The following is a 14,968-nucleotide window of genomic DNA, read 5'->3' as shown; positions in this document are numbered from 1 at the left end:
AACATGCCCTTGATTCTGCTAAATCTGAGAGCACCAGGGAGCCTGCTGCAATTTACAAAGCACATGACAATGTTCATAATGTCAATAACAAGGCCTGAACCACACTGCTTTTATCTGCAGTTAACTTTCACTGTCATGGGCTTCCCTTGGGCTTTCCCTTTTTTATCATTCAAAATTGACTTTTTTTTTCCTTTAAATAAAAGGACAATTGTCTAGTGCCAGTGGCTGAGTCACTAACAATCCACCATGAGCAACAGAATACTCCAGGCTGTCAATATCAATACTGGTTATAGTACAAACACTTCCATCCTGGCTGAAACAAGTACACACTAAAATGGGGAATTTGGCACACACATGCAAAAAGAGCACATTGAATCACGAATACACTCTCAAATCTTAACCTAGACCCCTTTTCAGGATCGATTCTTCCATTGATTTCTTCCTATGACTTTCCCCAGTGTTTAGTGAAGCAGCCCATCACAGGACACTTTGGAGAAAACTCCTAAACCCACAGCTATTGAAAGAATTTGTTTGTCTCTGTACTTTTTGGATGCTAACATAAATCTCTTCCAGTAATGATTGCTGATTTACACATCTCTAATCTAATGAACTCAGGGTGGCCAAATGCAACCTTGCTTTCCCTTTGTTAGGGAGCTGTCTCCCTTAGGCAGTCAGCCTCTGTTGATTGCTCAAATGATGACTTCAGGGATGCTGTAACTGCATGGACAGTTACTCAACTTGTCTGGCACAAGGACAGATGTTTTTGCCTCTCAACTATCACTGCCATTAAGGAATTTGCTAGTGTGTGCACAGTAAGTTAAATGTAACCTCATTAAAAATGCGTTGGTAGAAGTTACAGTGATTGGGGCATAAAGTCAAAACCTCAGACCAGAACTGATTATCATGACATCCTATGAGGACATTCTTTGTTTTTGGAAAACAAGTCTGTACTTTCTCAAAACTAAAGAAATGTCTCAATTTTAAAGGGTACTAAGTGGACTGAGGAAAATGTCACTCTTTTAGTGACGACTTCATACAAGATTAGTAACAAAACCATTTGGGTTGGAAAAGACCTTTAATGTCTTTGACAAACTCTTCCCAAGCAGATCAACAGCTACTGAATGATGCCTGTGCTTTTAAAAGTATCTCTGATGATTATGTCAGCCTTAAAAGATGGTATTGAAATCTTACAGGAATGATGCAAAAGACAAGTATATGCATATACAAAAGGAGTCACTGAAAGAGATGACAATACACTTTACTCATGTGCTCCCAAAATATGTACATATATTTATATACCTTGATCAGTGTGTTCTTCAAGGGAATGCATTCTTAAAAGGCTGTGATGATAATAGAAAAAACCCCTGAACCCTGCTTTAGCTACATCTCGCTTGTTGCCCAGTCCTTGGGTCATGGTTAAAAATCAACGCAGCAGTCTATGGAGATCAAAACGTAATTTCCAGTACGTTAAAGATGAGGCACCAGTTTATTCCAGCAGATGATTAAAACAGATGCTCTATATAGGAAGGTCAGTACTATGTAAGATGAAACTATATAGAAAAAAAATCTGAATTGGTGAAGCTGTACATCAAAGGGACAAAGGATGCAGAAATGCTGTTAGGCCTCTATCTTACGCATACACTGAGAGCATCAAGCAAAGCTTGCTGCTGAGATACTGGAACGTGACAACAGGGAGCATATACCTACTTGTAAGGCCTATTGTAGAGGCAAAAGTATCAGTGCTCTATCATTCCCCGATGACTCTGAAGCACCTATCTCAAACATACAAGTGATGTCTCAGCTATAATCAGATCTACCTTCATAAGCACACATGACATTAAAACCCAAACATTGAGAGACCTACGTGAGGCTAGTTTATAGGCTAGCCCTAGTGGCTAAATACCTCAAACTTACCAAAATACATGATCAGAAATGAACTCAGTGTACAGACAGATTAGATAAATATGATTTAACTGAAAAGACAATAGGAGGCAAGGCAATCCTTTTAAAATCCCTTCAGAGGAAAGGTCCATGCTCTAGCATACCAGCTTAGTAGTTTGGGGTGGAGGGTTAGAGAGAAAAGACCGTTAGCTAAGTAAACTGATAAATCCTCAACCCATAAATGACAAAATCCTATTTACAAATGGGAAATGACTCTGCTACTTCTGCATGCACATACACCTTTGTGCACTTTCACATATCTGAAGATAACTTCTGCTGAACAGGCACTAATTGTCTGCTTTTCCTCCCTCACCCCAATGAATCTTTCAGACTTGATCTTCAGTGAGAAGGGATCTAAGGACACCTTCCTTATGATTCATCACAGGATGTAACACTGTGACAAGGATGGATGCTGACAAGGGTGATGTGACCTGAAAACCAGTATCCATATTGAAAAAAAGCAAAAATGAAGCTCTGAGAAAAAACCACAGTGAAATGTAGCTCCATTCTGTGCATTTTAAATAGAAAGCACAGAGGTGGTGGGTTTGGGAGTGGGGAAGGGGTTGAGTTTTTGTTTGCTGGAAACGGTCCTTGTGTTTGATTGATTGTGCATCCAAAACATGAAAAGAAAAAAACATATGGTCCACAGCTATTGCTCAGCACAAATGAATGGAGGTGGCCAGTCCACACGAGGTGCCTTCATACCAGGAAAGCATTATAAAATATAACTCACAATATTCAGCAAAACCTTAACTGGATCTCCTGCTGAATGCCATTAGCATTAAAACAAAGGCCTCAGACACAAAAGTCAGCTCCTTAACGCATCACACAGGTTAAGAGTGGGAAGGCTGCGGGCCGGCAGTACAGAGGGAGAAAGAGGAGAGCAAAGGGAATCCACACTTACATGGCCTCTGACGGCTCCCGGTGCAGGCTGCCTGTCTGTGCCTGCTGCAGAGACTGCGAGCCTCCCATCCTCAGCGTGCCCTTGGGTTGAGGCTAGAGGCGAGCAGGGCCAGCTTCCTCCGAAACTGCACCAGCAAGGAGCCCCGAGAGCTCTGCCTGTGTAGAGGCTGCAATACTGCAGTGCAGATGGAAACAGCTGCTTGCATCAGTGGCAGCACAGGCAGAAACACTTCAGCAGCCGCTTCTCTTCTCTGAACTGCTGCCAGGGTTTTTTTGTTGTGTGTGGGTTTTTTTCTTTTCTTTGTCCAGATGAACGCTATTTATGAAATAAAATAAAATCCCAGCCCCTGCAACAGGCTAATCATCTGCTAACCATCAGTGGTCCAAGCAGCTCCACCGTTCCAGCTCCTCTCACACAGGACTATTGGCTACAGGAACTGGCTTCAAAAAAAAAACCAGAAAAGAAGAAGAAAAGCAGACCCTCCCTTTAAGCACACATTGTCAGCTACTGTGGCTCCCTAAGGACCTCCAGGCAGCACCATTATATTGTGTTGACTCAGCTGATTTGAAATGCAAATGCACGTGTGCATTGGATGCCCTGCATACATTTCCCTCTAATAACGGGCAAGTTGTGCACATCGGGATGATTGCAGAGAGGATTAACGGGCAGAACGGTCGCTTTTCTTTCAGTTAAACAAATGAGCTCATCCCTCTTGCAAAAAATGGAATCTTCCATGAGGAACGTAGGGAGAATATCGTGAGCAGCCAAGGTAAACAAGGCAATGTGGGCACAGACCCTCCGGATCCATCCGACAGATCGCTGCCCTTCAGCGCTGTGCTCCTGCCGGCACAGACCCCTGGCAGGAGGATGCAGTGGGAGCCGCGGCGATGCTCCTCACCTAACACCGAGGTGATCAGTGATAGGGATCTTTAACTCAGGGAAGTACAAGCCCAAGCAAACAGCATTCCAGACCCTAGGAATAAGCTTATCCTTTTGCCACCGTGGAGGTACCAAAGGCCTGGGGATTCCCATATAACACGCTGAACTGGGTGCCACCACTCTCCATCACTACATTCAGCAACTAACAGATACATACACCTTATGTTTCTCATCATTAAAGGAGCAAAACAAAACCCAATCAGCTGCACCATCGTCTATCCTAAGAATTAAACTCTAGGGACACAAATGGCTGGAAGCTATGTAACAATTCTGGATATGTGAGAGGGCAGAGAGGTCAAAAGGATCAGATAAATTATACAGAAATATTAAATCAATACTAACTCCCAAGCACCTCCCACAGCAAGGCTTTCATGTTTCAGCACAGGCTTCACTAGGCTCACAGCTTGAGCAGCTTCTGCATTTATCTTCTCTGCCTGCAAATAGGGAGATCCAGTAGGGTTTGCTTACTCTACAAAAGCAAGGGTTGCTGTCTACATGTGCAAAGCTCTGTCTCTCTGGCTGCACGCACAATAAATTGTTTCTTGGGATCAGAAGAGACTACGATGTTTAGTGAACAAAAAGCACATTTCATTTCCAGAGATTGCCTAAAATTAACTTGTTTTATGAACAGCATCAAAACAAATGTGCTTTCTTTCTCTATTTTGGGGATTTTTAAACTAAGGGGAAAAGCTAGTGAGCCGGCACTTTGTTTAGCCACAAACTTCCAAGCAAGTTACAATCTTAGGGTTGTTTTATTTCTGGTGAAAGCCAAACCCTCATTTTCTAGTGTCTCATTGTTCAACAGACATCTCAAGTCCCTTGGAGAAGCAGCAGCACCACTTCACTCAGGGAGTGAGCTGCAGAATTTCTGGCACCCATTTGGGTGAGCCATGGTTAACCCAACACTCAGCAGCAGATGCTCCTTGATAAGGTGGTGGCAGCTGATGTGTTCTGTATTTGCCAACAACCAGAGAAAGGCTCTCACTGCTTGGGCAGCCCAATCTGCCACTTTGAGTCATTGCTGGACAACAGACGAAGAACCAGACTCATCCCAGTCACTACAGCTCTCAGAGTAAGAGCTGAAAATACAGGACACTGTCCCTTAATTGGTTTGCTCCTCTTCTATGCTAGAGAATAGAGGCTGCTTTTTAGCCCTTTTATAGCAATATTTACTTTACCAGACATTTATCAGGATAAACAAAACGCCATGAACTGTGGACAGCTCTGCTAAAGACAGCAAATCTGCAGAGACAAACAAAACATCTCTGTGTGAAAAACGTTAATGTCACGTCAGGTATACACTTGTCAAGAACATTCTCAATAAGTAAAACACAGAATTTGAAGAAAGTCCATAAAAAGCTCCTTGTACACTCTGGCAGTACATTTGGAAATGGTTAATAACTCCAATATTTCCATCCAATATGGGAAAGGAATGGTAGCAGCCAACAGATCCAAATTGTATGTTCATGTTCAGAGGCTGAAGTTACAGCTTAGCTTCAGTTTTGCATGTGGTACCTCTGCTGAACTACAGAGGTTTGGTGTTTTGAATATCCTAACAGCTCCCTACTGGATTTCATTTGTTACAGAGAAAAGGCAGACATTGAGAAAAAAACCCCTTTTCCTTAGAAAGACAAACTTCCTTTTGAGAAAACATAGCCCTAGCAGGTACCTGGAAGCCAAGAGGGAGATACACAAGCACAGTTTGTCCTGCTGGTGGGGAAAACAGGAATATTCTGTCATCTTCCTAACTAGTATAATGAATACACTTAAAGTGTCTATGTCAACTTCCTCAAGTTTCATGTGTTCATCCATTAAATAAATAAAAGCCCAATAAAAAAAGGCTGGGATTGAATCCTACTCTGAGCCAGCATGGTAATTCTAAGAGCTTTATAGTGGAGAAAGCTTTTATCCCATTCCCCAACAGTTTTATGCAAAGTGTTGGAATTCCACTACAAATCACAGGTGTTGGCTAACACGTTCACTGACAGTCTGCAGGATCAAGGGCTTCAGCCTTTTGAGCCTAAGTATGCCCCTGGTCTCTCTACATGTGCTATCTGGGTTAGTAGGAGGCTCTGGTCTGTCATGAGGGATGCCAGGGACGGGTATTGCCTCCTTTACCCCTCCCTCTCCTCCCAGTTCTTTTGCACAGCTCAAAGATTCACCATAAGGACAGCTCACTGCCCCTACGCTGCTGTTACTTATAATGGCAACAGGATTTCTCTCTCCTCAGAAGAGTAACCATGAAAGCAGCTCAATTACAGCAATGTGAACCAGAGCATGGGTAAAACAAGAGCGTGGGCTATAACACCAGTGAGACCCTGCTGGATGTGCTTCTGTCAGTTTAGTGTCAATACTTCATTGACTGGCCAGAAGAGAGCTGCTTGGAGCCTTAGGAAAATGTTTCAGACCAGAACTGAAGGAGCTCAGTCCATTACACCCAAAGGCACCTGCACAAAGTGAAGTTACATGCTCTAAAGCAGTGGCAGCTCTAAGTACTATCTCAACAAGATCCAATGAGAGAAACAAAAATTAGGAACACAAAATGAGTCTTTATATGTAAATCCCTAATGGTACAGTTACCTCATGGGGAGGGAACATATTTAATGGTTTTAAAACTCCAGTGTTTGTGGTCTATGAGGTGCAAGTGTAACAAATAGTAAGCCTGAAAGCTCTGGCCAGCACTGTGCAAGAAGACAGACTGTAGATTTACTCTGACTTGGCCATAACATCTGTTATGCTACAAAGCTGCCTGTGGACCAACCCTAGGCTGAGGCTTGGAAAGGATCTGACAATTTGCTTGTGGCTACATTCACCTAAATCCACACGTTATTTAAACTGCTCTAGATGCTCAGAGGATCATGTCACTCAGTTCACTACTGCATTTCAGAGTGAAGGGTCATGTAATTAAGCATCACACAATTAGAGCAGTAAACCTGCAAAGCTGGCCCTGGCCTTTGATTTTTTTCTGTGGGGCAGAAATGTAGAGTCTGATAGACCTTGAGACTGAACATAAACACAGTGTGATCAGCAGCACTGGAAGGTTTTCCCTGCAGCCTGCCCTGATGGGTAAGAAAGACTTCAGATGAGAGATGAGCTCTCCCTCTCCTGCCTGGCTCCAATCCATCCTCTAGGCCTGCCAAGAAGCATCAATTTAATACTAACTTTAGTGCTGGCTTTTAAAAACATAAGAGCTCTGTTGACACTAAAAGTACATTTTGTAAGAACTCTGGAACCTGAAAAACACACAGATGCAGCTCAAAAAGAAATAAATAATGAAAATCCACTGTGGCTTCAAAGGACTTAATGATGTCCCAGGAATGTCACCCTAGGGATGAACAGCCACACAACAACCTATTGTGATCCCACTGTTGCAAAAGATTACTTAAGTATTCAGTATCATCCTTCAAAATTAGTCATTTTGTCCTCCTGCCTGTTTCATGCACTTAAGCCACAGCCATATTTTTGTCTATATTAACCTCATGTCTTACTGAAACTTGATGTTTATTGGTTAGCTGTTTAAAGCACTGTACAAGCTCCTAAATATTTGGTCTTAGTACATTTCATGTTTACATATAAATTCAGGCTTGGGTCACTTGCACCTCGTTTGAAATTTTTGGCTTGCATCAAAAACCAGACAGGACTCCAACAGGGTTTGTGGTGTACTGGAATTTCTGTTCTGTTTCTTTGCTGCTTCTTGGCTTCACTGTCCCTCATGCTAGGCATTTATGTGAGTTATAAACGTGAGCACACACAGGCACTGAAACATCAAAGAGCCCACTGAAAGAGCCCTCCCTCATACATCTATTCCCTTGGAAAGGAGTGGCTGAATATTAAGCTGTATCTTCTAGCTGCAATGCATTATTGAGGTACTGGGCAGAAGTGATACTACAGAAAGCAAACTGCATAGACAGAGTAAAACCAAACATCACAAAACCAAGAAGGGGTTTCTCTGGTTTCCTGAAGGCTGCTGCCAAAGCTCTGAGGAACAGTACTGTCTAGAAAACTCAAACAAAAAACATAGGAAGATGGTTAAAAATGAGAGATTATTGTTGAAACACAATTTCTTCCCCAATAATTTTCCAGATGATGTAGATGACATTGCCTTTGGATCCCAAAGCCTTCAGTGCAGCCTGGGAAGAAGTTTTCATCCCAAGGGCTCCCTTATTTGTGGGCTGCCTGATATCAAAGGGCTCATAGCTCCAGGCATCCACAACATCAGACTGCTAAGAAACAGCAACATCTTTCCTAAGGGATGGAAAGGACCAAACTGCTCAAAAATCCAGGACTATTCTGTATAGACACAATTGCAAGGCAAACCAGTGCCTCCAGAGGTACTTTTGAGAACACATTAGCACATAAAAGGACTGACATCTTTTTGAAGTGCAATGGTGACAGCTTTTTTAGGACACCCAAGGCTGGAGACTCCTGTACTCTAAAACCCTTCCAGGAGCACCAGCCCTCCTTGGCCTTTGCTGATATGCCATCTAAGCTCAGACTCCATCTGCTAATTCCTTCCCAGAAACACAAGTCTCTCAGGACCAGTGTTGATCCTCGTGTTACAGAGAAGGTCAAGCGGACCGATAGCAACCACGTGCACGCCCAAGGTTTGGAGTTAATCTTTCTAAAGGTTAACAGTAAGCAGTTTTACAGGCTTTTATAGAATTCCATGATCCATCTCACTGCTTGCACTCCTGCACTGCTGGGGGACAGGGACTATGGCAACACTTAACACTGGTACTGGCACCAAATCCTTCTGAAAGTCACACTTAAGCCCTTTACTCTCTCTCCCCAGAGGTGCAATTCCCATCCTTTCTTGCTTTAGGGAATAGCCAGAGTATTGCATATGAACAGACCACCATTTAAAATGAAAAATCTTTGTTATTTTGAAAATATGATATTTCAAAGGGAAAACCTAAGCAAATACCACCTCCTGGAGAGCCATGCAGATTGTCAAAGAGAGGAATGACCTCTCCCTGCTATCACCTAGCAAGAGCAATGGAAGAAAAGCTGTTTTCTTTCTTCCTCTCCCTTAGGTTTATGGGGCAACTTTGTGATACAAGTGAAACAGTAAGTACAAAAGGTTACCTGAAATATGCAACAAATTTGTCCCATTTTTGGTTTGCTGGCAAAAACCAGTGAAGTGTTACCATAAATTGTAACATCTATGCTTTACTAGTGCCCAATGTCTAATAAATAGGCATTTAAAGCAGTTCATGTCTACAGGATAATTAAGATATAATTGTAGTCTAGAATTAGCAATTTAAAGGCACATTCACCACCATCCTTCAAAAATCCAGTTATCCCTAATTTAATCCAAACTCCAGTACATGTAAATCAGAAATTCAGCCCTAAAGTAAGAGTGACTGACCTTCAGGTTGAAACCACAGTCCTGTTGGGGTTTTTTGGGGTTTGGTGGGTTTTTCTGTCGCTGTTTTGTGGCTGAAGGTGGGGTACTAGAGAGTGTAAATAAAATCTGAGCAGTAAAATCATTAGAGAGTGTTAAACCAGTGGGATATTTTTCAATATGCTCTTCAAGACCAAAAAAAAAAAGCAATTTATTCAATTGCCTCTGTACAATACCTGGGGTAACACAGCCCTATCTGATACCATGGTAAAAAATAATACACCTTAACATGAGGAGATATTAGATATAAGGCTGCAACTCACAGGGGAAAAAAACCCACTAGAAGGGGCTTCTAAAAAAAACAAGACAACCCAAAACTTATTAAATCAATCAATCTGTGCCCCCCCCACCCCCATTGATCACTGTTTGGTTTCTTAAGGTCACTGCTTCATCTAAATTGCAAGTGAGGTTAATGGCATTAAGGGTTATGAAAAACCGAGATGCCTGCTTAGTTATTGAAATGTCCTGCATGGGAAACCCACTGCAAAGATAACAAAAGGGGCCTCTGCATGGTGCTATTCAGGATGCCAGGGGGGGCTACAGACTTTCAGAGGTCAGCAGTGAATCACCATCAGGAACGTGAGAACTAAACACAGCAGAAGATTCCATGTTCAGCAGCGTTGTATGAAATCACAAAGCCATACAAAGAGGGGAATTGAGTTTCTGAGTGCTGAGCACACCCTCAAGTGCAGAAACCTCCCTGGTGGCAGTGCAGAGATTTCACCAAAGCAACAAGGGGGCCTGTCTACCCTGCAGAGAGACCTACAGTAAGGCTCAAGGGCAGCCAAACCCCAGTGGAAAGCTCTTCCTCCCACATCATTTCGTGCCTCTCATTTACTCCTTTGCTTGTGGCTCCTGCCAAGGCACAGACACTTCAGTTTTGGATTTCTCTGCTGATGCTGCTGTATGAAGCAGCTCTGAATTCACTGGATCACAAACAAAACTTTAAACCTCTGTTTTCCAAATTTCTGGGCCAGTCTTCAAACTGGGACCACAAGCATATCCACACCAAAGGAGGGAGTTTCTTTTACTGCTGAGTATGCCTCTGCAGACCACATCCATGGGCTAAATGCCCAAAGCTCTGTTGACATTTCACTGTATCTGAGTTGCAAAACCACCAGCACAGATCATGGGATCTTTTCTTGCTTCCAATACTTCTCTCTAAGCCTTTAAACATCCCAAGGCATAAGATCCTTAAGACGACTGGAGCCAGGCTTGTTAGGAAAGGAGCTGTGTAACATTGGGAGGGGACTGATGTTTTTAAGGGCTTTCAGGCACCTGCTTTCAGCTGACAAGATCAGTGCAAATAACATTCTCCAGGGGCACCTTGTTGCAGGGGATGTCAGGAGGCCGAATTCAAAGGTCTCTTGCCCTCAGGGCCTATGTGAAGCATTTGATTATAACAATGCAGGATGAAGGAGTTGGACAAGAACAATATTCCTGCCTGGTGTAAATCTTTGCTGTGCCTGACAAGGACGGGTTGTCAAATGACAACTGGGTAACTTCTTTAAGAAGTTAGCTTACAGCTCCAGCTTGGCTTCAAAAGAGAGAAGTGTAAATGGAAGTGTATTGGGTATTTTTCAGGGGTTTCTTTGTGCTTCTGTTTATAAAAGACTTAGCACTAGGGGTAGAGTGCCCCAAAAGCACAGGCCATATTTAAGCATTGCATTGATGACTGAAAAATACAGAATACACCCAATTCAACAGTTTTATCCCATGCATTACTTGCTCTAGGACAAGAGGTGATCCCCTGCAAGTCCTCCAGCTTCCTGGAAGTGCCAAGCTCCTCTAGTGCCCTCAGAGCTGTCACTGTGTGTGTCACCGTGCCAGGGAACAGTAACCCAAGCCAGGTGTATGATCTCTGCCTTGAATCTGTACTGACAGCTTTGTAGGGCTGATGCAAGATGATTAATGCCATTCTCAAATTCCTTGTGGATGGATTAATTAGCAGAACGACATATTCATTTTCATGCTACTGAACCTGTTCTAGCAGCAAGGAAATTACCATATATTGCCTTAGGGACCCTGTAAAATACACAGTAATAACAAGCAAACAGAGGGCTACCATGGCCCTTTTGTCCATGGCCACATACAGATAGAAGCTTTACAACACACACAAATAATTGCTCTCTTTGAGCATAACCATGCAGGCAGAACATACCCCAGAGAGTCCAAATTCTAAACAGAGATATGATTAGAAAAACAGTGCAATTTCCCATTTCTGTTAGGCATTCATTAATGCTTTGCCTGTTAACAATGCAGTTATTGGAAGGTATTTGTTTAACTGCTGCTGTTTTATGGAAGCAGTCCTCTGCCAGAAGACAACATGGGGATACCCAGACACCCTGCCCATCACACATGGGATCATTACCCTCAGCCACGGGTTCACCCAGAGAAGCCTGCAGGATCCAGTTCTTCAACTGAGGACCCCACAGAACCAGTCTCATAATAAGCTACAAGAAAATGCACTTAGACCACAACATTTTTGGCTTGAAGCACAGCAGACATCCCAGGGTTTGATGCTATTACTCAGTAATAGGCTGAAGAGATCTACGCTGAGCAACACAAAGCATTGTCCTGCCTGGGGCTGAGCAGCTCTGAACACACCACTCTGGAGACACAACCACTTTTAAAAACCTGGGATGGAGGAAATGGATGAAGAGCAGGACTCACTCCAGACTGTTTGTTACAGACTGGCTGATTACACACAAAGTACCGATTTTTTTATATTATGCTTCAGAAGACAGTGGATGCTCTTTGGGATATCAGCCACAAGAAAGCCTCAAGAGAAATCCTTGGGTTTTGGTTTCTAAGACCTAAGCAACTTCATTTCAAGGCCTTCCTTCTGTTGCTATCATAAAAAAAAAATCACTTAATTTGAGCACCAGACATTCCACACACGTTAGAGGTATACTGCTACTCAGTTCATGTAATACATGTCAAAACCCCTCCAGCTACACACACCTGTCAAAAGAACAAAAAACACCCAACCTTCAAACCCCACACTTGGGAAACAAAGAGGCTTTGAGATAGCATTTGTCCCCCCTCACTTGTATTTCCTATCTCTTCTTAGTGCATTTGTAAACTTAATGTAATGACACATCCCTTTCAAAAGGGTTAATGTTACTTGGAGGAAAAGAGTTTGGTTTTAACTCCCATTTAATCCCTTCTTGGATTTGATTACCTCATTAAAAGCAACTCAATCTAGGATTATCAGTATTAGTCCTAAATAAAGGCAATACATTGATTTTTGTTTACTTAGTTTTTCACCAAGCCTTTCCAAAGATGGGCAACAAGAGACAATTGGTTTTCAACATATTTCAAGCAAAGAAAACCCTGAAATCATACAGCTTATTCTGTTTTCACATGTGACACCAGTAATTCAGCTTTGCTTCTTCCCAAGGAAGTATTACAAAACCACCTTTTGGAACTCAACAATGCAGAAGGATACCCTTCCCTGTGAGGGTAATGAGGCCTTGGCACAGGCTGCCCAGAGAGGCTGTGGCTGCCCCATCCCTGGAAGTGTCTGAGCAAAGGTTGGACAGGGCTTGGAGCAACCTGGGCTAGTGGAAGGTGTTCATGCTCGTGGCAGGGGGTTGGAACTAGATGAGCATTAAGGTCCCTTCCAGCCCAAACTCTTGTATTGTTCTATGGATCTAAGTAGAAAGTGGAGCTTTCTGTAAAGACTTGTGAGGTTTGGTTTTGGACGGAAAGATTTGTTGCTGTGCTTCTAATTGGTTCCAGGCTCATTCCAGTCTTTTTTTTACCCTTTGAAAGAACAAGGAGGACCCATCTCTCCAATCACACCAGCCACATTTAACATCCCAGGTGTAGCTTTCAAAGCAGGTAGTGAGGCTACAGGTGAGGACACACACAAAGACAGCATTTGCTTTTTGCTCTACAGAATGGCTTATACTCATCTCTTCCCCATAGGAAAATCAAAAGGATGGATCAGCTCTTCAGAGCCTTTCCAGATCTATCTGTAGGGCTTCTAAAAAGGACAAGTTACACTCACTAGCAATATTTCAGCACTTCTCCCAAATTATGAAGTGTCTATGAGACAGTTCATAATGTGACCATCATAATCACAGAGGAGATTGAAATGCCTTAAGGATCCATTCTGCAGAAAATTGTGCAGTTACAAAGCATTTGCAGAAATTTAGCACCTTGCCATACAGGCAGCTGCCATAAATGTGACAAAGTGAAACATAACCCAATTTGCACACTGTTATTATCCATGGCTGATTTGACTTGATACACAGGAATCACAGAAAAATGCAAGATGGTCCATGAAGTATTTACATAAGGGGCTGATTATAACAGCAGAGAGCTATTTGGACAGTGATTTATTTGCTTTTCAAGAAGATGCAAGAATTACCTTTGGTTCCACAGACATCTCTAATTCTCACCTCTGTATGCATCTTAATTTCTATTAAGATCTGTGAAAGTCTTTGCTCATGTTACAGAAGGAACAAACATGCAAGTTCAGCTTTAGAGGAAGGAGGTTGTGGGTGATAAGACTGATTCCCAAGGCACAACAAGGACATTTGTCAGCATACATTTTGGTTACTGACATTCTAGGCTGGATTTTGACTCTGCATTAAGCAGCTCTACGCATATTACTTAATTAAACCATTGTTTACCCCATGCAAAAAACTCTTACACACACAGACATTTGCATTATTAAACATTCAACATCATTATCAAACCCAAACAGAAACTTCAGAGGCACAAGTCAATCTAAATATGTGAGCACAACAACTCTGCTTGTCTGCACGGCTCTAAAATGGTCAACAGAGTTCTAAAATTGTTTGTCCTCTCTTTGATGCTGAATTCTAGTAAAAAAGAGGGAAAAAAATAAAACAACCCCATGTGTTTTGGTGTTTTCAATTTGGATTTGTAAACTATTGTCATCTGTGACTATGCTAAAGCACTCACAGAATGTGACATTCAGTCCAGGGTTTCCATAAAGTCCAAACAATTTGGAGTGATTCTCTGGGAAGAGCCAACATCTTGGGGTGAATATTTTCTAACTTACAACCTCACCTGATCATTTCTCTCAATTTCTAGAGAATGACTGTGGTATTTACCCTTTACTCAGAGAATTCTCTCAAGATTACAGAACTTGCACACTGGTGCAAACCAGACCTTCAAGCATTCCCGTTCCCCATCAGCTATACACAGGTTAAAACATATGGGCCCAGTACAGTATCAGGGAGGAACATTACACAGAAGACTTGGCCTAACTGTGTTACAGCAAGTACACAGAGGTGAGGGCACCATTTTCTAATTAAAACAAAAGCAAGCAGAACTTTAGTACAAATAGTTAACCAACGTGTTTCCTAGACATTATACTGTGGGGTTTTGAATAGCATTTGCTGATAGCTATTCAGTCACTGCTTCATAGCAGAACTTGTCTATTGTTGATGTTTTCATTCGTGATTCAGAGGATCCTCCTGCTGACAGCAGCATCTTTTGACCTTTCTGAACAGAGCTTTAGTGGAATAACTGTATTTCCCGTGGCGTCTCCCATCCTGTATCACACTTATCACAAGCTGCCAATCTATATCTGTGGGGTGGAGAATGCTGTTCTCCAGGGAGGGTCCACTGAATCTTCTCAGCTGTGCTGTGACCTTTTCCATGTATAGAAGTGACAATGAGGGCATGCCTCCATTGCCCAGCCACAACAGCGTTCTGGCTAATCACCCACGGGACAGGCGGCATCTGAAGCTCTGACATGAATATCCAAGCACATGCCTCAGCTTGACTATATTTGAGAT

The 14,968-nt window shown here is 42.5% G+C and overlaps 1 protein-coding gene across 1 annotated transcript in view; it reads right to left on the bottom strand.

The window, feature by feature from the left end:
* The window catches only part of TACC2 (transforming acidic coiled-coil containing protein 2), a 148,818-nt gene that overhangs the window by 58,285 nt on the left and 75,565 nt on the right, over positions 1 to 14,968 (bottom strand). The window lies entirely within an intron of this gene.

The sequence above is a fragment of the Colius striatus genome, chromosome 8 (genome assembly GCF_028858725.1).
Source record: "Colius striatus isolate bColStr4 chromosome 8, bColStr4.1.hap1, whole genome shotgun sequence".
In the NCBI taxonomy this organism is placed as follows: Eukaryota; Metazoa; Chordata; class Aves; order Coliiformes; family Coliidae; genus Colius; species Colius striatus.
The sequence above is the reverse complement of the archived record's forward strand: the minus strand, read 5'-3'. Positions and strand labels throughout refer to the sequence as shown.